Source organism: Symphodus melops, assembly GCF_947650265.1.
Source record: "Symphodus melops genome assembly, chromosome: 9".
Lineage (NCBI taxonomy): Eukaryota > Metazoa > Chordata > Actinopteri > Labriformes > Labridae > Symphodus > Symphodus melops.
In genome coordinates, this window is record NC_136699.1 from 7,129,358 (window position 1) to 7,154,867 (window position 25,510).

At 41.3% G+C, this 25,510-nt stretch overlaps 1 protein-coding gene across 3 annotated transcripts in view; it reads left to right on the plus strand.

Moving 5' to 3' along the window:
* LOC306829065 (transcription factor COE3) overlaps nucleotides 1–25,510 on the plus strand; it is a 121,368-nt gene that overhangs the window by 48,918 nt on the left and 46,940 nt on the right. The gene's annotated exons all lie outside the window — the stretch shown is intronic.

The window sequence follows — 25,510 nt, forward strand, 5'->3', positions numbered from 1 at the left end:
AGGGTTGTTGGGGGGTGAAAGGAAACAGTTTGGGGGAGGTGGGGGTCTTCCTCCTCTGTTTACTCCTCTGTTTTCTCCCAGCATGCTTGGCGTTCCCTCCCCAGGCTCTGTGGTCGGGCTTAACTTTTCGTACGTGGACCGTCTTCCTAATCGCGCCTTGCTAATCCGACCTGTCAAAACCCAACCTGACGTTCCGGTCAGGTCACACACACACACACACAAACACACACACACCTTCCTCTGAACGGTCACCCGTTAATTAGCTCATCTAGGTCGTATAGAGCATGCTGGGAAAAAAAATATGGAGAGAGAGCGAAGAAGACAAAGACGGAGAGAGTGCTGCAGGTCTCCTCACGCTCTCTGGAGGCTCCGCGTCCGTTCAAATCGAGCCGAGCCGGGGGCGGCGGGCCACCTAGTTCACAGCAGGTGTGTGTGTGTGTGTGTGTGTGTGTGTGTGCACAGGTATAGGAAGTAAGAAAGATAGACTCTACCCTGTGTGTGTGTGTGTGTGTGTGTGTGTGAGAGAGTACAAGCATTGATCCATCGATCGGCGTCGGTGTGGCCCCTCGAGCGCCGGCAGGCTTAACTGTTATTACTGCTGTGGCTGTTTAGCCGTCAGTCATTAATTAATGCACTTACACTGTTAGCTGTGTGCACCTGTCAGTCACACACACACACACACACACACACACACACACACACACACACACTCACACTCTCTCGGCTATGAGTGATAGCCTCTTAGTGTTGAGCGCTTGATTCCTGCCTCATGTTGATAATGAAGTGTGTGTCACTGACGGAGGGTCGGTCTGAAGACTTCCTCATCACCTGGATGTCTTTCACTTACCAATCTATAAGTCACTCGTCCGTCTGTCAGTCTTTCAGTCTTTCAGTCTGTCTTTCACTGAATAGATATATTTGTGGGATTTGTATGCCTTTATTTTAGCGACAGCACGCTGGATACAGTCAGGAATCTCGGACAGAGAGAGTGTGAAGAATGACATGCGAAAAGGGTCCATCTGCTTTGAGGAGTACAGCCTTCATACACGTGGTGCACCAACCACCAGGCCACCGGCGTCCACTTATGTGTTTTGTTTTATGGGTGTCGTTTTAGTTTGACTTTACTTTTCAGTTGTTTGAAAGTCACACTCTTCCTTTTAGCTACAGCTGCTTGAACGGTGGATCCCGTCTTTGAAAAATGTGCTGTTAAAGTCAGGTAACCTTGTATAGACACGAAGTAGGGTCAAAGGTGATGGACCAGTTAAAGAAACATAACGTGTTTCAAATCTTGTGCGAAATTACAAATGGGAATAAGGGGAAACTTCCAGTGAGAGATAAAACGGTTCTATCTTTTCCCCACTGCTGAAGAATTGTTTTTGTGGGAAAAGATGCATTTTTACCCCGTCATTGACTCATGTTTAAACCTCAAGATAAATACCTCACTGCCCTGTCCTTTGTTTTTAGTAATGACACAGAGACTGAATGCAAAAGAACTGAACAGACACATCCGCACTCTTCATGCTTGTTTCATACAGTAAATGATAGTTATTTAAGCTCAGTTATTATTTGTAGTTTTTTTCTTCCTCAATCTTTTTTCTCGTCCAAACACTTGAGGATCCACTTCAGCTCCTCTCTGAAGCTGCTCTGCTTCATGTCACAAATCACTTCCCTACATATGACTCTTCACACTCCCCCGGGACATCCCAAACCCCTCAAAGGGAGAACATGTGTTTGTGTTTCTCACAGATCCTGCAGGGAAGAAGAGTTAAACTCTCTGAGACGAAAACAGTCTGCGTGCAGGTTGTTGTGAGTAATTAGTGTTACATGGGAGAACATTATTTTCTGTTGTTCTTCATCATAAGATTCATGTTTTGTTTTTCTCGCTCCTACGTGAAGTTTATTCGTAGCTGCAGTTTCCGCTCGGAGGTTGTGTTGCCTTGTCGCCCTCCAGCTGTTTCTTGGGGGACGTTTGTGAATGTTACACCTCTCTGTGCACATTATTGGTCACCTTTAGTCGACCCACTCTGCTTTTAAACCCACAGCTTCAGTCCAGGCAGAGACCTGCAGAAAACACCTGCTGCAGAGTCTTCTTCAGTCCTTTAGTCCTCTTCAGTCCTTCAGTCCTGTTTAGTCCTTTAGTCTTCTTCAGTCCTTTAGTCCTCTTCAGTCCTCTTCAGTCCTTCAGCTCTGTTCAGTCCTTCAGTCCTCTTCAGTCCTTTAGTGCTCTTTAGTCCTTTAGTCCTTTAGTCCTCTTTAGTCCTTTAGTCCTCTTTAGTCCTTTAGTCCTCTTCAGTCCTTTAGTCCTCTTCAGTCCTTTAGTCCTCTTCAGTCCTTTAGTCCTGTTCAGTCCTTCAGCTCTGTTCAGTCCTTTAGTCCTCTTCAGTCCTTTAGTCCTTCAGAAACTGTGATGGGAGGATTTCTGTTTGAGAGACTTTCAGAGGGACTATTACGATTATCTGTCCTTCTTGCATAAATGATAGCATGGCTTCTTTAAGGTTTAGTCTTTGGATATACATGGCTTAGTAAAGACAACAACATTTAGCGATATTGTACCTATGAACAGATTTATGTTCATTCCTGTTCATTGTTGTGTGGGGGAATAGAATGCTTTTGGCAGACAATAAACATGGACGTGTTTATTCAATCAAGATGGAGAAAAAAGGAGCACTGAATGCTCGTCTCAATAAAACTTTACAAAGAGAAGACGCAAAGTAAATGATTTAAAGTGAATTTCTAAATACAGAGCAGTGAGATTAAACCTTTTTTCAACAACAGGGACAGAAGGAGTGTTCAAGCACTATGATGATCTTTAAGAACGGTCTGAAATAAGGAACACCATTGTAAACTTCACTGAAGCTCCTTTGGCACATGTCCTCCTGAATATTGAGTATGACACTGCGATGACAGTTTTAATGCAACATGTAATTAGTTGTATACACAGAATAAACTGAAGAGTAGAAAAGATGCCAATGGTTAGCAGTACAGAAAAGAGTATGAAGGGACGTGATTACCTGCACAAGGATTACACCCATTGTGCATATTTCACTGGTTTAAGACTGTTACTGGGTTTCTTATGTGAGCTATGCATCAGCAGAAGTTTGTTCATGCAGCTTTTTGTGTTTTCAAGTTCAGAGTTTTTCTGTTGCTGTAAACACAGTGTGACGTTCAGAAACTCAAACCAGCAGAGTTTAACTCGTCCGATCAAATCTTATTGATCCTCTGGGGTTTGAAGCTTCCACCAACTTTATGATGCATGATGTGCAGCTTCCGGCCTCTGATAGAGCTGCATATGTTCTCTATTAAAACAGAGAGAGAGAGAGAGAGAGAGAGAGAGAGAGAGAGAGAGAGAGAGAGGGAGAGAGAGAGAGGAGAGGGAGGGAGAGAGAGAGAGAGGGAGCGAGGTGATGTAGTGGGTGGAGGAGAGAGAGGAGAGGAAGTGGATGATGGGAGTTTCTCTTGGGAAACTCAGCTGAGTGCAGATGTTGCACCACCCTTCATACACACACACACACACACACACACACACACACACACACACACACATTTCCTGACCTCTTCACCTTTACACAAACTGTCAGCACATAGTTTTCAGCTTCTTCTGTAGGATTGTGTGGATTGAAATGTGCAAAATCACGTGTGAGGAAAAGTTGAGAATAACTTCAAAAGTCAACGAGAGTGTTTGTGATAAATCAAGTTCTATTTTAGCGTAAAAAAAACAAATCAACATACACTCCAGGATGACGCTTTAGTCCTTCGATGATTATTTTGCAGAGCGGCTTTTCCTAAAAGTTCATTTGAGTCTCCAGTGTTAAAGCTCCAAAATGATTCAATGATTATTAAAGCTGGTAACTGCACAGTGTTCTTCCTGAACAACAATTCTAACATGTCTGAGATTTTGAAATCTCAATGAGCTTTTTCTTCTGCACCAGACCCAGTAATTTCACTTTGTCAGTCTTCATCAGTTGTTTGGACACATTTGGATATTTCAAAGGTTTCAAGTTGTAGTGAAAGAGAACTTAGATACTTAAGTTTAGCAGGTGTTTCCTCTTTAACCAAAAAGAAAATGTTAACCTGGTGGTGGCGCTATATACAAACTAGAGAGGACACATCTGGCTGCTTATGTGGCTAAAAACAACAACACACAAACTCTCGAATTAACATTGTTATTATTATCATTTATTTCAGCTGGGCTTCATCGACTGGTTTTACTGGCTGCCGTAACAGCAGCAATGAATTATGGGATATCATTGAGTAGGGGTAAATTGTGTGTTTGTGTGTGCTTGAGTGCATGTGTGTGTGTGTGTGTGTGTGTGTGTGTGTGTGTGTGTGTGTGTGTGTGTGTGTGTGTGTGTGTGTGTGTGTGTGTGTGTGTGTGTGTGTGGTGGGTATAAACAGAGATAAAAGGGAGTTAATGAGCCGGAGCCTTTTATTGGCTCTGACTGTGTAACTGAGTCTCTGCTGCTCAGCTGATGTGTCAAACAGGAAGTCACAGGAGGAGCTCAATAAGAGGATGGACAGCACCTCCTGTCTTGCATTGTACCATTAAAAACAAACATGCATCTTCATACAGTATAGAAAATATGAACTCAAACATGTTTGAAAATGGAGACATAAATATATCATAACAGCGTGCATGATGAGATTGCACAAACACCAAGAAGCCAAACCAACAGATACGATCCACAGACAGAATCAGTGAAAAGGTGAGGTTGAGCTCAGTGTTTCTAGGATGAAGTGTGACTTTTGGTTCAGCTTGGTCCAGTTTGGCTCGGTTGTGGTCCATGTTGGTCCTGGGGGGTCAGGTTTTGTCCTTGGTGTCTCTCCTTTGGCTGGCCTGGTTCTTCTCTGTGGGGGCGAGCAACCTGCCTCGCCACTCTTCTGCCAGGTCGCACTTTCCCACTGAGGGACAATCGACAATTGAGCTGGCTCTCTGTCTCTCTCTCTCTCACTCTCTCACTCTGTCTCTCTCTCCCTCTCTGTATATATCTATATATATATGTATAATGTGGTCTGTTTTTTCTCACTGTCTTAGTCCTCTCTCCTGGTCAAACTTCTGCTTATTATCGGCGTAGTTGTTACGTCACATCACTCTTGTTGCATTTAATTTTGAAATTAAGAGCCCAGTTTGAGTGACTTTCTAAAGTTTGTTCTGCAGATATGTCAGAATTTTGTTTATGATGTGATGTTCATTAAAGTGTAAGTAAGAGCTGCAGTTAAAGCTCTGCTATGTGCTGTGAAACTGCTGTGGCCAGAGGTGTGTGTGTGTGCGTGTGTGTGCGTGTGTGTGTGTGTGTGTGTGTGTGTGTGGGTGCGTGCGCGTGCGTGCATGCATGTGTGTGTCGGCCTAATAAACTCTGTCTCTGAGGAGGAGGCGGAGCTGTGATCTCAGTTCATTAAGTGACTCGATCCTCGAACGTGTCACGGCGCTTGCTCACACTCTGCTGCTTTTTAATTAATCTTTATTTTTCCTCCGGACCCCTCCTTTCCTCCTCCTCTTCCTCCTCCTCCTCCTCACTGATCCTGCATCGTGTTAACACCTCAACAAAAGCCGCCAAAGCTTCAGGGAAAGTGTCATTGGCCTGGACATGCATGGAGGAGGGAGTTGCAGAGTTTAGGGAACAAAAAAAACGCCTCGATAAAGATTTGATTTGAAGGTTTTTTTTCTACCTGCTGGAGCTGCTGCGTCTGAGGTTTTCCACTATTTATCAAACACTGAAGGTCCCAGCCTCCGGTGTGTTTTCTGACAGCTGCTGAGTTAAAGAGGGAAGTGTTTCTTTTTCACCTGTAGGGCTGTAGAGTTTAAAATTCCCTCTAAAGTCTCTGTCAGAGTTTTGATTTCTCCTGCAGAAACACAGTGCTTAGTTCAAACAGAAACACTAATTGAGTAAATGATGTTCAGTTTCTCCTAAAAAGATGAGCAGCCTTCATTGTTGGCCTCTCAGCGGGTGGAGTCGGAGCTTTCATCTCGATGGAGGATGGAGCTGATGTGGGACCAACATTAAAACTTGATTGTCTAAAAGCGGTGCTGAGAGAACGGCGTACAAATTTAATGACAGCGATTATCTCAAAGGCTACAAATCTGCTTTGTTCTGTTTCCCCTCAAGTGTAGCCCCCCAACCCTCCTATCCCCAACACCTCCATCACCCCCTCCCCCCGTAAAGTCAGACAGGTGGAAGTGTCTCCAGGTGAGACGCTCCAAGTAGTTAAACAGTTTCTGTTGACTTTTGGGAGCTGAGTTAAGAAGCACAATGTGAACGTGTGTAGCTTAAAGCTTAAAAACATATTCATCTATCATCTTCTTTTAAAATGCATTATTTAGTTTTTTTGTTGTTTCTTTTGGTGAAAGAACAAGCAGATGTTTTTTTTTTTTTTCTTGCTCAAACTGCCTTTAAAGTCCTGCTTTGTTGCTAGATGATACAGGAGCTGAGATGAATACACATTTTTATACCAATTTAATGTAACAGAGAGAACTCCCATGATTCCCCGCGAGCCTCGATGTCATCTTTTGTTATTGTTTTGATTGAGAGCCCCCTAGCGGCGGATTTTACACACTGGCATTTAACATCTATATCATTTTACAATTGTACTATCATTTCACAAATTTACTGTACAATGAGGTCAAATATCACAATATGTATTTCCTGCCTGTGTTTCTAGATAAAGTCCAGACTGGAAATGAAAATCTGTTCTTATCAAAGTTTTATGACATGAAATTAAACCATTTTGGCACACACTGGTCTAAGTATCATATAACTTATACATATATTGTTTAAACGTTACCTACAACTCTAAACTCTAATCGTTGTAAACAAAACACACAAATGTCAAATACTTGTCTAAATCTTTACAATATTGACTCTAAATCAGAATAAAAAAAGACAGATATTAAAATACAGGTTCACAACTTTTTGTGTCTAATTTTCTGTCAGCATTTGGCCTTGGTACATGACTGAGTGTTGTGTCCTCGGAGCGTGTGATTGCTGTTTGGTGTTTTTCTGGCATTGTGGTGCAGGTGGTGGTGGTCGAGGTGTGTTCGCTTCACGCTGTGTAACACTTGTGTCCTCTGTTCGTGTTCGCGCTGACGCTGCAGTGTCATCAGAGGATCTGGCAGCAAAAACAGCGAGAACACCAGAGAAACAGAGACGGGGAGCTGTAGCAGCAACAATGTCTGCTCCAATGATGAACCAGAGGCCAGGACGGGAACCAATAACAGACTAAAAACAAGAACCAGGAACCAAAAACTAACAGAGCAAAAAAGAAATAAAAAATCAGAAAGTGAAAAGAGCAAACAAAGAACGGAAACTAAAAAAGTGCAGAAAAAAGAAAAATTAGGATTCTATAAAAAGAAATTATTAATGACAATAGTAACTAACAGGGCAAAAGAGCAATGATAAATGACAAGAAATCAAGAACGAGTTGAGCAAACAAAAACGACTACCAGGAACCAAAAGCGAACCACCAAAAATAAAGGACCAGGAACCTTAAACTAACAACCAACGATTGAGTGACACAAGCAGACAGCTATCTGCGAGCGTCCTCTTGGCGTTTGTTCAGCAAAATGAAACACTCAAGACCGTTTTCACCTGCTCAGGCAGGCAGCCGCACATATGGCCCACAAGTTAAAAATAAAGACAATGCGCATACATTAGCATCCATAATGCAGAGAGAGCCCCATTTAATATGCTAATTCTCTGAAATATTACTGAACACCTTCTGTTCCCAGAGAATACATTTGAATTTGCAATTAGAATTATCCTGTATAATTAATGAAAAGCGTCAAATTTTGGCTGCTCGCTAATTTGATTAAACATGTTGATGAGGCATTTAGAGGCGCCACAGAGCGCAGGAGAACAGAGACGCGGACCTGAAGGATCCAGGTCAGGTGATAAAGGTAAGCAAGTAACACACCGTCCTTTAGGAGGTCGGGGACAGAAGAAGGTAGGAGGTCACTGTGACGTCATCACATGACGTGTGTGTGTGTGTGTGTGTGTGTGAGTGAGCTGGCGTGTCAGCTTTGTTATGACAACTTCAACACAGACAGGGTAAAGGGTTTAATGTTGTTAAAAACGAGCCAAAAGTTAAGAACACATTTTCAGAATTTTCTTCATCTTTGTGTGTTTGCCTGGTGTGTGTGTGTGTGTGTGTGTGTGTGTGTGTGTGTGTGCCTGTGTGTGTGTGTGTGTTTGTTAAAATAAGAATCCACAAAGTTTGAAGTAAACATGAGTTCAGGTAAACAAACAATCATTTCCCATGATGCCTTGTTTTAGGGCTGACTGTTTGACACTGGAGGTTGTTTGTTGTGTCTGAACACGCGCGCGCACACACACACACACACACACACTCCTCCTTGTATACTTCCTTTGAACAACTTTTCTCCTCCTTTGTCCTCTCGCCTCCTCTCCTTCCCCTGTCTCCTCCTCTCCTCCCCTGTCGTCCTTCCTACTTACCTCCCCTCTCTCCTCTTCTCTTTTCGCCTCGTCCATTCCTCTTTCCTCACCTCTCCTTTCTTCTTATCCTTTCCTTCCCTCGTTGCCTCTCATTTCCTATCCTTTGTTTGCCCTTCTCTCTTCTCCTCCCTATGCCATCAACTTTCCTTACTTTCCTTCTCTCCTTCCTTCTTCGTCCTCCTCTCTTTTCTCATCCTCTCATCTTTTCTCACACCTTTTCTTTTTTCTTGTCATTATATCTTTTTCTCTCCTTTTTTCTGGGTTGTCTTCACCTTACCTGTCTTGGTGTCTCCTTTCTTTGTTTACTGTCCTCCAATCCTTCTCCTTTCCTCACCTTACTCCTTCACTTGTTTCCTCCCCTCATCATTCCTTCACTCTCTCTCTCTCCTTGTCTCCTCCTCTTACCTTCCCCCCCTCTTCCTCTCATTCTTTGTCTTCCTCTCCTCATGAATATTAATAATATTTATAATAAAGTGTGTCTCATTGATTGAAGCCTGTTAGTTAAACACAGATCAGATTATTATGGTCTGTTTGGCCTCAGGATGCCCGTCTCTGTGTTTACATGTATGTTCACTTTATTAATAAAAACTCCAAAACACAGCAAAGCTGAAAGTACAGGAAGCTGCAGGGCTCATTTTTAAATTCATACTGCTCAGAAAAACAATTCAGCTTCTCTCTGAGAAAAAAACAAAACCGCTCTGGCTGTAATTAAAGGTTGTTTGTATCTTATAATTTCACACTGGGACTAATATGTTGCCGTGCTTCCCTCTAGAAGAACTTTCTATTTTGAAAGATTTTGTATTTCCTTCTGAATACTTGTGCGTTTGACATCACGATTTATCTGACTTGAAGAAAAGTCTGTCTCCTACAGTTACTTATGACAGCATGTTTTTTCAGTATGCTTTAATGTTGTAACTTGTAGATGATTTGAAAAATGAAATCCTATAATTCACTTTGCAGAGGCTTTTTTTCAAAGCGACGTACAGTACATCAAAGACACAAGCAAGGATCTAGAAAAGATTACCCAATAAGGTGTTGGTTTCAACCAGGTATCCACTGATCTTATTCAACATGTGATTGACTCCTTTTTGTTGTATCAATAAAGACTTTCTGAAGCCTGCCAAAAAAAAAATCAACAGGAGGAGGAAAAGTAAAGTTTTAGAATAAAAAATATGACAAGATAAAAGTTTCTCCTCATGCTTTAAAAGTAAAACATCGGAGGAAGACATTTGAGCCTTTGGCAGAATCTGATGCATCTGGTCAACGACACTTAATGAGCGGAGATTTTCCACGTTTTGTATGTATATTGAGGGATTGTGATCCGTGTTTCCTGGGGTGATTCTGGATGTGAGCTCTGTAAGAAAACAGCTGCAGCTGAAAATCTGATTCAGGTTTATCTCTGTAATGATGCTTAATTTATTTCCAAGGTTATACTGCATCGTTTAGCCAGGACAACTGTGGAGGCCTCATGTAGGTTTGGACGAGGTTAGTACATATGATACTCTTCAAATATGGACACAAACACACACACACACACACACACATACACACACACACACACACACACACACACACACACACACACATACACACACACAGTCCAGTGGATCCCTCAGGTATATTAAACCGGGGAGAGGAAGCAGATTTTGGAGAGAATTCCTGGGAAATACCAGAATCTCATCGCTGAGCTTCTGCTTTATTTAAACACACATTCTCTCTCTCTCTCTCTCTCTCTCTCTCTCTCTCTCTATCATTCTCTCGGCCGTCTGGATGCCATTATCTGTGAATGATTTCATCAGTAATCCACTTTACAGCAGAATGGAAATCTGAAAAGGTGGATGCTGACCTCAGTGTGCTTTGTGGACGACGTGTTACCCTCTCTCTCTCTCTCTCTCTCTCTCTCTCTCTCTCTCTCTCTCTCTCTCTCTCGATAGACTTAAGGAATATAAATAAATGTGGGCTGGTTTGACGTTTGGTTAAAGCTGATCACAGGTCTGATGTTGTCGCAGGCAGACTTCTTGTGGAGCTCTGATGATCAGTTTTATGTGTTTTTGTTCCAACTTCTGGGGAGAAGCTTTTCTGCTGGAGGTGTAGAATCAAGCGCATGTGTGCTGTACCATGCAGGCTGTAAGCTGGCTGCCAGCGGCTTCAAAAAAGAAAAGAAAATAACGCTAAAGCTGATTGATTATTGATTGGAGATTATGTTTCTTTTTGTTTCAGAGCCTTTGTTATTCTCTCATCACGCTCAGAAACAAACTGCGCCCTGTTTTGACTTAACTATGTTTAACTTCAACCAAATTAAGGACTACGACAGCTCGACGCTTCATCCTCTTGTGTCCTCTTGAGAGCTGTTCTTTAAAAAAACAATAACATCATAGTAAGCAACATTATCAATGAAAGTGTTACATTTCTATTGCAGATATAAGTATGAACACACTGTCTGAACGTGAGAATATCTCTTTGTTTGTGTTTTCTTATTAACATAATTGTGATACGTACAGTATATCAATATCAATGATGTCAGTTTGTTGACTTTTAGCTTATTTAATCCTGCAAGAAATGACATCCCAGTCAGTAAAAATATCAGTGTATGAATTTCAGACTTCAGAGGGTGAAATCCTGATTAAAGCATCTGATGAAGCACAAAACAGAACGTGTTCGTTTAACAGGATGAGGCTTTCCGTCCTGTTCCCGCTCTCTTTTTCTCAAACACTGCCTCACATATTTATCCCTCCGTTGAGCCGGGTGCGGCCCAAGGTCAGGCCAGATGGTACGGCTGGCTTCACCTTGCTGCTGACCGCTGGTCCCAGCGCTGCAGAGAGGAGCCGCCGCCAAACAGATGGAGAATATCAGCGAGCTTAAATCCCCAAATCTGCAGAGGAGGTTCTGCAGGAAAACACGGACACAGAAAACATGTTTTCTCCGAGCTGTTTGTGCCAATTAGAGCTTATTTTTCTGTACTCGTTCTTTTAGATATATCTGTGTGTGTCTGTGTGTGTGTCTGTGTCTGTGTGTGTGTGTGTGCTTAATTTGGCCCCACCGTCCGACGTGATTTGCTGTTGACGCAGACTTCAAAGGAGAGTAAATTACATTTACTTTGTAATGCTTGCATCATTATTCCTCGTCTTTATCAGCAACCAATCAGCAATCTTACTTTGTGTGTGTGTGTGTGTGTGTCTATTTGTACAGTATACTTTCTCTATATTTGAACACTGTTATTATACAACCACTCTGATTTCAATTTGTTCTCCTTAACTACACGTCCATCACTAGAACTAACACGTCATCATGATGGATCGGATGTTGAACACAAGAAACTGATGCAGAAATCTGAGAAATGAAATTATACAAACAAACTTTGAGAGTGCAGAGTTTTAATTTCTTGTTGGAGCCAAATATTTATCCTCTATCCCACCATGAGGTACACTGGCTTCATGCAACTGTTGGCACAAGACGTGCTGAGAGATTAAACGGAGCACTTAAACGTGTTCTTCCTGTAACTGCAGGCTGCTCTGATGTCTCTTTATGTTCTCAACTGTTTGGACGCTATATTTCAACCACACATATATGTTTATGTCTTATGTTTTATAAAGAAATATCAAAACCGCCTGCGCTCAAACCATGCGACAAACAAAACAAGTAGAATGTGATTGTTTGTTTTGCAGCAGTTAACAGAACAGTTCCAACATGAAGTCATATATTGAACGTATCGATCAGGTGAAGGAGTGTTTCTGATGAGTTAATCCTGACTTTAAATGGAAGTTCATGGCTGCTAACTTTAAGGTAAAACATCTTAAACAAAGGAAATGCTCGTTCTTGTATGTGCACATAATCTATATCCAAAATATATTTTTTTAAATCCAAAAAGCTAGAAATTAACAATAACAGCTAAAGTGAATGAATGATTTATCAAAAGATTGAAAAGCTACGTTCATGCTTTAAGTTAAAAGTTGAAGCAAACGATTCGATTTGGGACGCCCATAGCCGGGTGGTTAGTGTGTGCGCCCTATGTAAGGAGGCCAGGCGGGCTGCCCGCGTTTGAGTCCGACCTGTGGCTGCTTTACCGCCTGTCAGTCGCTACTCTCTCCCTGATTTCTGACTCGAGACACTGTCCTGTCTATCCAATAAAAAGGAACAAAAAGCTTCAAATAAAAAATTAAACAGAAGATGCTGCTGATTTATTTGGAACCATTAAAAATAATCAGATGTCATTTAAACTAAATCATATCTTGTTGAAGTTGCACAACAAGATGAAGCACCTTTTACTTGCAGTCACCTACGTGATCTTATATATTCCTTCTTGAGTAGGTTTTCATTAAAAATGTCCAAATTAAATTATTTAATTAGATCAAGTGATTCTTTTTTTCTATATTTGGCTAACCCAGGCTTCCATACACCATAATTAAAATGGTGTAAACATTTATTAGGAAAGAACTATATGTTGAATTTCACCTGCAGAATTAGAAGATAAAGCTCAAGAAAAGCTGAGCTTCCTCTTGTTTTTCTAACGTGGTTGTTGGTAATTATCGTCTCTGTGAAGTTTCCTGTTATGTGACACAGAATCATTTTATTTTCCTTCACTCTGAGCCGAACAGCAGGAAGGTTAAAGCGGCATGAAGAGATATTGAAATGAAATGGTTGGAGGCAGGCCCCAGGCGATTATTCAAATGACCACTTTTATTTTTTTTTCCCCCTTTAATTTTGGTTCAATAAAGCTGGACGTTGAACCTTCAGCAGTCGGACAGTTAATTAAAAACGTGAGCGCAGAACGAGCTGTTTGGAATAATAATGATCATAAAGAGGAGCGTTTGTCAGACTGATGAGAGAGAGTTCGTCTGTGTTGCTGCGTTTGTACGACTGATCGGATAAATAAGCTAAAGACTTCATACTGAGAGACACTCACTGATACTACAACATACTGCTACTGAGCTGATAGTAATGTTACTGTGATGGTAGTCTCAGAGGTACTGATGGAGTTGGAACCTTTAGCACTACTTGTGGTGGTATAAAAAGAAAAAAAAACATCAGGACTAATTAAAGTTGTGTTAGTTTAAAGCTTGATCTGAAGGCACCTGGATGTGGTTTGAGAAGTTCTGCTGCTCTGGATCAAGCTTCGACTTTGCAATGACACTGGGCGACTGAGAACCTACACAGACTTAAGTAGTACTCGCAGCCATGATGGTGGCAGCACTTAAAGCAGTTTAAGTAGAGACAGAAGGATTTTTAGTCGGAGAGGTAAAAGCAGTTGTAACTATTATTACAGGTCGTAATAATAATAGCCTAGATGTAGCAGAAACAATAGGAAAAAGAGAAGAAGTCGTTCTTAGTGATAGCTGTGGTGGCACAGTCAGTAAAAGCAGAGGTGATGCTGTTGGTGGAAGAGGCAGCAGTGCTTGAAGTAAGTGGCACTGCAAGCCGTTATCCTGTATGCTCTGTGTATTTGTGTAATTACCTGTATCATGTTTTATATTAAAAAACTAAACTATGACATCAGTTGAATCAGATGTAGCTTAAATCAACTGCAGCAGCAGATTTAAAGGAGAAAAGATCTTAAACGCAAACATGAACGCGAGTGTCTGTTTGTTCACTTCTCTCTGATTAACCTGCAGTTTCTCCCTCCTAAAGGTCAGATCCCGCACTAAGTGACAGTAATGCTTTCTCTGAGTACTTCAGACTCATTTATAAAAAACATGCTCCTCTCTCCACTTTTATGATTCATTTAACACACTTGCTGCTACGCCTGCCTGAGCAGTAAATTCTTAATATGTACAACATGATTTAATTATTGCTCCGCTAAACCAAGACAGACACTCACTATTTTAATTAATGTTTTACTTCATGTGAAATATGTTTCCTTTGGCATTCACTCCATCACTGCATGCAGGGGCAGAAAGACCTTTATCTAAAGGAACAATGCAGTATGTCTTCAGTGTTTAAGACCATGTACACTGAATGTTCATTGTGATCCATTCATTTTTGTTGAAAGGCGTCAACAACTTGACAACCTTATCACAAACATTAAGTTTGTCCAACATTGTTCTCCATCATTGAGGCAACACGTCTCTCTTCTATCTGAGTTTATGAAGAGAATTATCTTGTTTACACACACTTTATAAAATTGACCTGCACCAATCGGAAGTCACATCGTGACATAAAGTGACTCAATATATCCTGAAAACAGCACAATCATGCAGAAGTGACCTAAAGAGTAAAATAAGAACTCTGTTGATACTTCAGAGGAGATGACTTTTAGAAAGTTCAAGCAAAGACTAGACAGAGAAACACAGGAGATAAACTCGGGGCCACTTCTTTGTTTTAAAATGATTTAGTTACTGTGATTGTTTGCTTCTTTGAGTAACGACAGCAAAATAAAAGATATATCAGGAAAGTCTTGAGTCAGAGAGGAGACAAAAGGTCACTATGTCAGTGAGGTTTTATGTTTGAAAACTCCCAAAAGAGCAGCTTCACTTTGTGCATCTTCTGGTCTTGTATTTCTCTCAATTGATGTTTGGAGGCCCGATAACATTTTGTAACATGAGCGCTGCTCTATTGTCTGATGTCAGCTGAGAATTTACATACCTGATGTCAGCTGCTGAGGAACCTTTGAGCCACAAACTGCCGGACTGTGATGAAATACACAACGAACCTCTCAGATACGTCAACTTTTCAGGAAAGAAATGTTTTTTCTTTTAGTTTTACCCTCAGATGGTTTGGAAGGATATCTGCTGGGTTTTAGGAGGATTTCATCAGACTAGAAGCTGAAGGATGGTCTCCGTCCAGAGAGAATAAAGAAATCCTTCAGCTCAGCATGAAAACTGAGCAGGAATAATAGTGATATCAGGATTTAGATAGAAATGTACTGAAATGATGAACTGAAATGGGGGGGGGGGGGGGGGGGGGGGGGGGGGGGGGGGTAAAGGACACAAATAAATAATAAAGAGAGCTGAATTAAACAAAACAGAGTACAGTTTCAGACAGTCACAACAAAAAGTTGAGTTCAGAGTGGAAAAAGGGATTCCAATTGACACCATGATGTATTTTATTGTTTTGTGTGTTGTACGTGACCTTTGACCTGAGAAACACACAAACTGACCCTGAGGCCTCGGATCGATTAGTTTCAGTCCCACAGAGCTGTGTGTGAACACATTTGACCTTTTTATTAGCCTCTGTTTTAGCAAGAAATTCTGCCGAAAGTGTTTTTAAAAATTGAGTTTAACAAATGACTGAGAGGCATGACACACACACTGGATGAAGAAACACGCTGGAAACTGTGTGTTTGTATATAACTTAAGTCGATGTTTAGGCAGTTGTCACATAAACTAACAACGCATCAATACTTAGGCCTTTACTGGAAGTTTCTTGCTAACTTGGTTTTAAGACGGGGAAATGATAATTGGGGTGAAGATGGTGTTGCTCTTCATAGTTTACATCATTTATAACCTGTCTCAAAGACTAAAAGAAATACTAACAAAGTTAATAGAGAAGAGTTAAAAATTGCTAACTTAAAGTAGCTCTTAAAGTAAGTTGCTAAAAAGCACAAACAAAGTGCAGACTCAATTGGTAATTTACATCAAAGTATATTCTGTAACATTAAAATCATTGATGTATTACTAACAAATCTGGTAAATTAGTTTGCCAACAAACCTTAATGTGATTAATAAACTAAAAAAAAGAAGTGACATGCTGGTTGGAAAATGAATGTTTCTAAGCGAATTGATATAAAACATTAGTGTCTATACTTATTTAGCTGAAGAAGTCAGCTGACAAAAGGTCTATATTAACTAATAAAGTGAGTTGCTCATGAAAGTTTACATAGCTCCTCAAAACAATGCTAATACATGCTAACTGTGTCGACAAAGTTAGCCATGTAGTAATGCTAACTATGACAAGAAGGGTTTTTAGGAAAATACTCAACAAGTTTCAACTTTGGTAAATATATATAAGTTTTAACACAACATCTTAAAACTTATACCTAACCTAAACCTAATATTAGATGAAGATCTGTGTGTTCTTACACTGAGAGTGAGACTGCAGACAATTAAAAAAGGGGCTCTTTCAGGTCTTAGATCATTTCTGTTGAGTTAAATTCTAATATTAATGTAACATTTTTTGCCCCTGGAGCTGCCTGGAAGAGCCTTGAAGGTTGCCTGGAGTTCTCTAGACTGTAGCTCCAGAGCCACCAATTATGTTTGCATAATTAACAAGACAAATTGTATCTGTGAACTCACCTGCAGAGTATTTTTTAAATATTTAAGTGGTGCAGGGTCCACTATCTTTCCCCTGAAAGAGCTGAAGTTTGTGGCTTTTTTGTTTGTAAGTATTTTCCAGGTTGTTTGTAGGCTGTTTCAAGGCCTCCTCTCCCATATTTCCTCCTGATTTTGTCGTCTGTTGAGGTTTATCTGACAGCAGCTGTTGACTCGACGCTCCCTCTGTTTGACAATATGCCACCAAGCTGTGCACAAATACTGCTCCACATAGTGTACACTACAACTCCCATGATCCCTTGGGGCTTCCGTTTGTCTGCTTGTTGGAGGGACAGCGTCTGCTGGTCGCTAACGTTTGTAAATGTTTTATTAACTGGACTGACAGGGTGGTTACTGGAGGGACTGGGTTTAACCCTTGTGTGTGTTTATTTGTTTCTGTGGACAGTCCAAGGAGGTTGTTGTGTTGCAGTTGTTCTATCTGAAGGTTAAAAGGTTTATAACTGGGTTTACAGTTTACAGATAGATAAATATCATGAAAGAAATAATAAATTCACCTTTTCTTCTTAAATTTAAAACTACCATTAATGCCATTTCCACATCAAAACATCCAATAACAGCTGTGTTGTGTGAAAAGAAAAGACATGCTGTGCCTTTTGTCGTTTCTTCCTGCCAATAAATGTTGACATTTTGTTCAACATCAATTTCAGATTGAAGGAACTCAAAATAAATAAATAAAAAAGTTTTGAAACAAGAAAAGATTGGGTGCTACATTATCACTATACGCGTAACTAATGACTCATTGATGCTTTTGTTGTCAAGTGAAAAAAAGGAACATGAATGGATGGATTTTGTGTGTTTACTGTGGGTGTTAAACATGTTTAAATAGTTTGCTTCATTTTATATATCTGATTGGCTGCACAGTTTGTTCACTGTTTTTATGAACACTCAGATGTTTTTCCCAGAATTCTGATCTCTTCTTCCATTTCCACCTCATTTTTCTGTCATGATGTCACACACACACACACACACACACACACACACACACACACACACACACTCTTGCACATACGCTCACTCACAAAAATAAAACACATAGCACACACAAGAACACATCCACACATACACACTCTCTGTCCGGCTGCAGCGTTGCATCACACAGATGATTTTTCGATTGCAGAGACTAATGTGCTGATCCTCATGACAACGCTGCCAAAACACAGCTGAGGAGCAACCTGAGTTCACTGTGTGTGTTGTGTGTGTGTGTGTGTGTGTGTGTGTGTGTGTGTGTGTGTGTGTGTGTGTGTATGTAAAGGTGTGTGTGCTTGTCTGTGTGCGTGGTGAAAGAAAACTGGTTTACTCAAGTAAAAACAAGAAAATTCTCCTTTCAGTCTCTCTCTGAAGCAGTATGAAATAATTATGGGATGTTCTGTTCATCTCCGCGCTCCAGGAACTTAGCAAGTGTACTTTCAAACACAACATCTCTTAACAACATTTGCACACACACACACACACACACACAGTCACAAACACACTTACATCTCACCTCCAGCGAGCAGGAAACAACAGGACACAAACAGGAAGAATCTACAACACTTTCATGTTAAAACACCTCGTTGTTCTTCCTCTCCAATCTCGAGCTCTTTGTTCTGTTTGTGACTCTGAACGTTCCCCAGCGTCTTACATGGAGGTTTATTTTGTCACATAAAACTATACAGTGAAGAGAAATAGCAGATTCATATGTAATTGGTGAGTCATTTGAAACCATTATAGTCCTGATCTCTGCATTTCAATACACCTAACTTGAATACACACCCTGATAGATTAGTTTGTTTTGTTTTTGTGTTTTTATCCAAACTGACCTTTTAAAATTTAGATTCCAAAAGGGTTGCACAGCCTTTGCAAATGGTTAAATGCTCTCCTTACAGCCCTACAGAGCAAACAGAAGCTCTGCGCACTGGTGCTGTTTTTCTGTAAATAAATGAACCATTCTGGAGTCATTTGAAGAAAAAGTTCCCCCGTTCTATGCGAATCAGCCGCCTGCTGAGAGTCGGTGGTAACTGCGCCCCCAGTATTTTTATGTCATGATCAAACTTTCCAGTTCTCAGAAAATTCTACTTCCATATGTATTAAAAATGAATAATCTTTGTTTGAATTACATGAACATCACTGTTACTAATATTAACCAGGGTTTAAATGAAGTCAGGGGTCGTTACCATGACACTGATGTGATTATTGTTTTTTCCCAAGTTGTCCTTTCGTGCTGCATTCAGGGAGGAAGCTTTGTTTTAAACGGTAAAACTTCTTTAGTATTTATAGAGACTGGCTACTCAATAAAGCTAAAATAGTTTCCCCTTCCCTGCGACCTTATCATCTTTATATGTACACAACTGAGCTCCGTCAGCATGAGAGAGCAGCTCTGTGTGGAGTAAAGATGCGCAGAATGTTTTTTCCTTATTGAGACATGAAAACAAGAGAAACTTTTTGGGCATGCGATGCCTCTGAAAATCATTAGTGAAATATGCTCAACTAGACTTTGAGGTGTAGCAGACCTTGGAAGCAAATTGTCGCAATAGTAGGAGCTAATTGCGTCCAGTTGAAAATTGACAATAAAGATGACCTTGACCATGACCTTCTTAGTAAATCAGACCCTCAATAAGCAAAGACAAAGACACAGAATGAGGCAGAGGCAAATCAAAAATTCCATTTTATTTATTTATTTGGTTTTTTCAATTTGGTTTAGTTTCTTTGAAGAGAGTGATGTAACAGTCGTAGCAGTTTTTTCATCTTTTGGTCATTCATATTTGAACATACATAAATAATACCTATGTTTAAAAATAGCAGAAATCACCTTTAATAAAACCCTCATGGTGTCAAACGATTAGCAACTGAATGATTCCTCCCTGCAGACAAACTCCTTCATGTGTTTTTACATTTCGTCGTCAGCCATTGATCCAACGATGGAGTCATCACGATTTCAGCTTCTTCCTTTTTTTCTTGATGGATTTTGTGTCAAATTATTTTTAATGCAGAAAAATGTCCCTCCGGCCAAAAGAAGAAGAGGGGGGGGGGGGGGGGGGGGGGGACATCTCTTTTTTTATTGGGATCGATTCAGATTGATTAGTTTTAGATATTTAATGTGACACCTCCTCCACCGATTGCCCTGACTCTTTATTGGCAAAGTGAAAAAAAATAAAAAAAAGGAAGCGGTCGGCCCCTGAATGCATAATGGTGGCACTCAATATTTCAGACGGAACAAATGAATTGCGCGAGGCTCTTTTAGCAGAATAAACTGCTTTTGCGTGTCAAGACAAAGTCTGGGGAATAAGGGACCGAGGACCTAATGTGTTGTGACAATAGACAGTACAGAGACTGTGTGTGTGTGTGTGTGTCTGTGTGTGTGTGTGTGTGTGTGTGAGAGAGAGAGAGAGAGTGTGTGAAAGAGAAAGAGACAGAGAGAGACAGAGGCAGATCTGTTCCAGGGACTGTTTTAGTGCCTCATCAAATATTTAGTTTGATTGTACATGGTCCTGTAATTGCCATCTTGGCTTGTGAATTATTGATGGCGTGTAGCAGAGCCAAGGAGGGCCCTCATCCACACACGCGCGCACACACACACACACCTACACACACACACATACATACTTACACGTAGAGGCTCGAGTGCTGTAATAAGGCCAGACAAAGCAAACACACACACACACTAACACACACAGAGGCTGGTGCAGGGGCCAGTGAATCATCATGTAATGGTAATGGGCGTGCAGCCGCTCTTGTTTCATATCCTAATTAGCAGCAGAGGAGCATCATGTGAATTCTTCAGTAATTATTTGAAGAGGGCGTTTCAACAACACTGAGAGTCAATATTAGACTTTACTCATCCTCCTAATGAGGCAAACACACTCCCCCTCTTCTTCTTCTTCTTCTTCTTCTTCGTCTTCTGATGTTTTTGCAGCTCAAAGCGCCTGCGAGCTTCTTTTTCTTCCTTTGTCTCTCCTGCACGGTTTGTTTGTTAGCCACAAACAGATGAGCTGTGACAGCACGGCGGTCGGCGGGTTAACCAGGACCGATTGTTGTTAGCTCACCGTGGCCTCAGCTTGCCACGCTTGCTTTGTTTCACTTTGTCACCAGTAAGACGAGGCGACGGCGCTACTGGTGGCGGTGCCGGCCCGGGCTCGGTGCCGGCCCGGGCTCGCAGGTGGGCGGTCAGGTGGTAAAGTGGCAACGGCGGGCGACGAGGTGGCTCCTCACAGAGAGAATCAAACCGTGAGGGCGAGCGAAAGAGAGAGCAGCAGCTTTTAAAAATACTCTGCTGAATATTTGATTTTTTTTTTCTGCTTCTTTTTCTTTCTTGCCTAACGTAATTAGTGAGAGACTCCAGGGAGCGTGTGTGTGTGTGTGTGTGTGTGTGTGCGTGTGTGTGTGGTGAAGCATCCTCCCCTAGCCCTCAAAGTGTGTCTCTCCTCATATGAGCTGTGTGTGTGTGTGTGTGTGTGTGTGTGTGTGTGTGTGTGTGTGTGTGTGTGTGTGTGTGTGTGTGTGTGTGTGTGTGTGTTCGTGTTCATCAGGGCCTTGTAATCTGAGCTCAACGTAATTGCTTCCCATAGTGCACTGGGTGTGGTCGGGGTGACATCATCTGGAGTGGCCGGTCAAAAATGCTGAAGTCAGACCAGCTTAGCCCCTCAGCACCTCCCCTTCACCCCCCCCCCCCCCCCTCATTGTGAGCTAAATGAGCTTTAAATCGTCTCCAATTGAACAATTATTCGCCTCTGTCATGTTCCTGCTTCACTCAGGATTCAAGATTAAAAAGTGGCCGTGAAATTAAGTCAAACACTCCCCGTCTTCAAATCCAACAATAACACATTGAAAGTGGACAGAGAAATGCACTCATGCATTCATTTCATTGTGAATATATGCTGCCCAAAGAGCATCCAGTTCATCAGAGCCACCTCACTCAAACAGAATCAGCCAGATCCGTGATGCGTGATGGTTTTATGACAAACTTTGACACAGAGCTGTTTAAAGTCTTATTTCAATTCTCAGAAAAGTCTTCACTTTACAAATGTTAGTCTTTATTTTCCCTGCACTATTCACTCTCTGTACAGTAATTAAAGCATCATTCAGCTTGTGTTGAGACGTTCTTACTTCAGACTTGTTAAAAACAGCAGCTTGGTCAGCGGCCCTACACTTTAAAAGGTGACTCTGCAGGTCCCCCTTTAGGTGCAGGCCTCTAAAGTCAAGTTAGCAATAAAGCTTACGCCACATCTGGTTAAAGTTTGAAATAAAGCTTGCTGAGAAACATTTCACCTCAATGAGTTATGGAAATGGGACAATTTTAAACACTGGCTTGTGAAACAGCCAGTCTGGTTTGTATTTGCACCAAAACTACTTGGTTGGGTGGAAAAAAGCTATAAATTAAAAACAGAAACATGTCTTAAAAAACTCATCTTTCATTGGCAAAAGAAGCCTGCAATTCCTGTGATTTATTTTTAGTAGAAAAACAAAGCTCCAACCCTTTCTCTTTACAAAATGTCTAACCTCATATCACTGCAAGTTTTTGTTTTTCATTTTAATCCAAACTTATTTGGGACAAAAAAAATAAGGATTACATACATGTTGTAAAGATAAATACATTTCTTGCAATTTATGCAAGAGAGCTCATTCAACAGATCCATCTCTCTGTTAAACAGGTAAATCAAACCATTTTTACATGAAACCTAAAATCCTTCAGGTGTAAAGGTGCAGGTTGTATCTCTCTGTTCTCCTGCAGAACGAGCAGCAGTGATTTCAGAGCTACGGTACTCTCTCTCTCTCTCTCTCTCTCTCTCTCTCTCTCTGTGTCCTGCTGTCATTGATTGCCGGGTGGTGTAATGAGGTGACAGCTGACACCAGCAGACTCCATCTCTCTCATTATCTTCACCTCCTCTTTAAGAGGCACAGAAGAAGAAGAAGGAGCTCATATGTGTGCGCTCGGGCTGTTCGCTCCTCTTTATTTATCATGTGTTTATACGTTTTTAATCAGTGATGAGCTCAACCATCACAATCCCTTGTACCTCCCCCTTGTCTGCGCGCTGTCCTCCCTGACTATTTCAATGTGGTGTTTAGCGTCTACTTGTGTTGATTTTTCTTCATACAGAAAAAATGAAGCGAACTCTTTCAAACATGTGGCTTTGCATTTAAAATGTTTTATAACATGAATAAGAATGAAAAGAGAAACAAAAAACACAAAATGTCTGTAACAGTCAATAAAGAATTCCTGTCAAATCAGAAGCTGAAGAGCAGACATACAATTACAATGTGTATACGCTGCTAAACTGACTAAAGCTAAAGTTTGTTCAGTCACTACAAGTTACAAAAACTGCAGAATTTCTGCAAATGACTAAATGTTTGTGAATGTCTTCAGTCGATCTGTTCATCCTGCAGCAGGGAAACAGGCTGTAATATCTGCAACATCATCCTTGATGGATTGTGTTAAATGGTTTTGACATTGCTTTAATCAGTTAGTTTTGTTGCGCTTCATCTGAACAAATTGGAAACACAAAAGTTGCTCAATGACTCAAACGAAGCGATCAAGGAAGTGTTGGAGCAGCAGCAGCTTGTTTGATTACTGCAGGGCAGAATCACTGTCATGGAGTCTCGTTGTATCAAAATGTTCTTCACTTCAAAGCCACCATTAAACAAAAACAGAGTTATGACTTCACAGAAAACAGGACTTGCTGCTCTCCTCCTCCCTCAGTTTGTCGGTTAGCGTTGTGACTTATAGATTTTAAAAGGTTAGTGTGGCTCCAACACACAAAAACAGGAAGTGTTCATCAGCTGCTGGGAAGCTGTGATGCTGTGATAATCATATTAAATTATTTTGTACTGAAAAAAAACCCCACACACAGTGTAGAGTTAAAGTGCATTAAGAGGAAACACACACACACACACACACACACACACACACACACACACACACAGTAGGCCTATTTAGAAAATATGCACGTCTGTGTATTTGTGTGTGCACTTTTTTTTGCTAGTTTGTGAGTGTGTGTCTGTGTATTGGAGTACTGTCAGAGCAGCTGAGTGTGTGTTTGTACCTACAGTATATCTGTGTGTGCATTGTGTGTGTGTTGGTGTGTATAAATGTGTATTTTGTGTACATGTGTGCATTTTATAATGACGCAGGTCCATATGTATAGCTGTGTGTACATACTAGTGTGTGTAGCTTCATATTACACTGTGTGTTTGTGTCTATATCAGTGTGTATTCCTCAGTGTGTATCAGTGTAGCAGCTTGTTATTTGTGTCTATTGTGTGTCTATTTGTCTGCCTTTTTTTGTGTGGCCGTCTCTGTGTGTATTGTGTGTTGCAATTGTGTTGTCTGTGTGTATCAAATGTACAATATGTGTGCACAGGGCATATTATGCGTGTGTATATCGTGTGTATTTTGTGTGTGTGTATGTGTCTGTGGTCCAGTGTGTGTGTGTGTGTCTTTGTGTGAATTAGATCCGTATTGATCGATATCAGCTCTCTGAAGGACTCGGGGATCGTCTGAATGGAGCTTCACATTATTCTGTTCTCTGCCATAAAGGGCATTACAGCAGCAGATCAGCTTTCAGTCGATACACACGCACAAACACGCACACACACACACACTCACACACACACACACACACACACACACACACACACACACACACACACACACACACACACACACACACACACATATACACATACACATACACACATACACACACACACACACACACACACACACACATATACACACATATACACATACACATACACACATACACACACACTCACACACACACACACACACTCTCACTGCCCAGCTCTCTCCTCTCTCTGTCTTTAAAGGATCATTTCACCCAAATCATAAAACCAGCTTCATGTATTCACACAGAGTTGAGTTTTTTTTTCTCCCCGACATTTCTGACATTGAACAATTCTGTAACAAACAGTTTTTCATATTTGAAATCATAAAATGAATTAAAATTGTTGACAGTCTGTATGTTGCTAATTGTGCTGAGCTGGCCCTTTAAATCTGACCTGAAAGTCCTTTCAGTATATCCCCATCTCTGCTGTGTGGATGGTCTAAAGTTCAGATGGTCTAAACTATCAATTAATTTACATTGAAGATACAACAATACATACATTACCCTAAAGCTGCTGTCAGACACGCTGAGCTCCAGCTGTGTCTTTTAAGGATATTGGTAGCGTTTTATTAAGGTGGAAATCAATGCTGACCTCATCTATAGCCCCACCCACCTCCTGGTGCTCTCTCAGCATGCCTTGTTGAAGAATCCTCAGAAGGAGGAGGGTGGAGAGCTGGGAGTAGGTCTTCTGCCGAGGTTATCCCCTGGTTAATGTGACATGTCTGTCTGCGACCTTGCCGCTTGTTAACTGCCTGGATTATTATTGTGATAATGTGGCAATTAAAAAGGAGGCGCTCCATCAGACATTGGGGGGGGGGGGGGGGGGGGGTTGGTCCGAGAGATGGATGTGCACAGATTACAAGGCAGTGTGAAATGCATTAAGGTAGCTATCCATTCTGACCCCCCCTCGCTGTCCTCCTGCAGAGCTCTGGGTTATTGCCGCCCGTCCTCATTGATATCCATCCCCAATCAATACTCCTCTGCTGCCGTAAAAACAGGCGTAAATCAACACGCATCAGGCGAGAGATCGGACAGGCGGGAGGGAAAATCAAAAGGCGGTGTCTAATGAGACGCCATAAGTCTGCAGGAAGTGTCCACCGTCTTTATGAAGACGCCGCCGCAGAATGATAATGTCATTTTCAGCCCAGAGACCAGAGACCTGAATCATGGCAACGAAAGCCCTATTCAGACTTCAGATG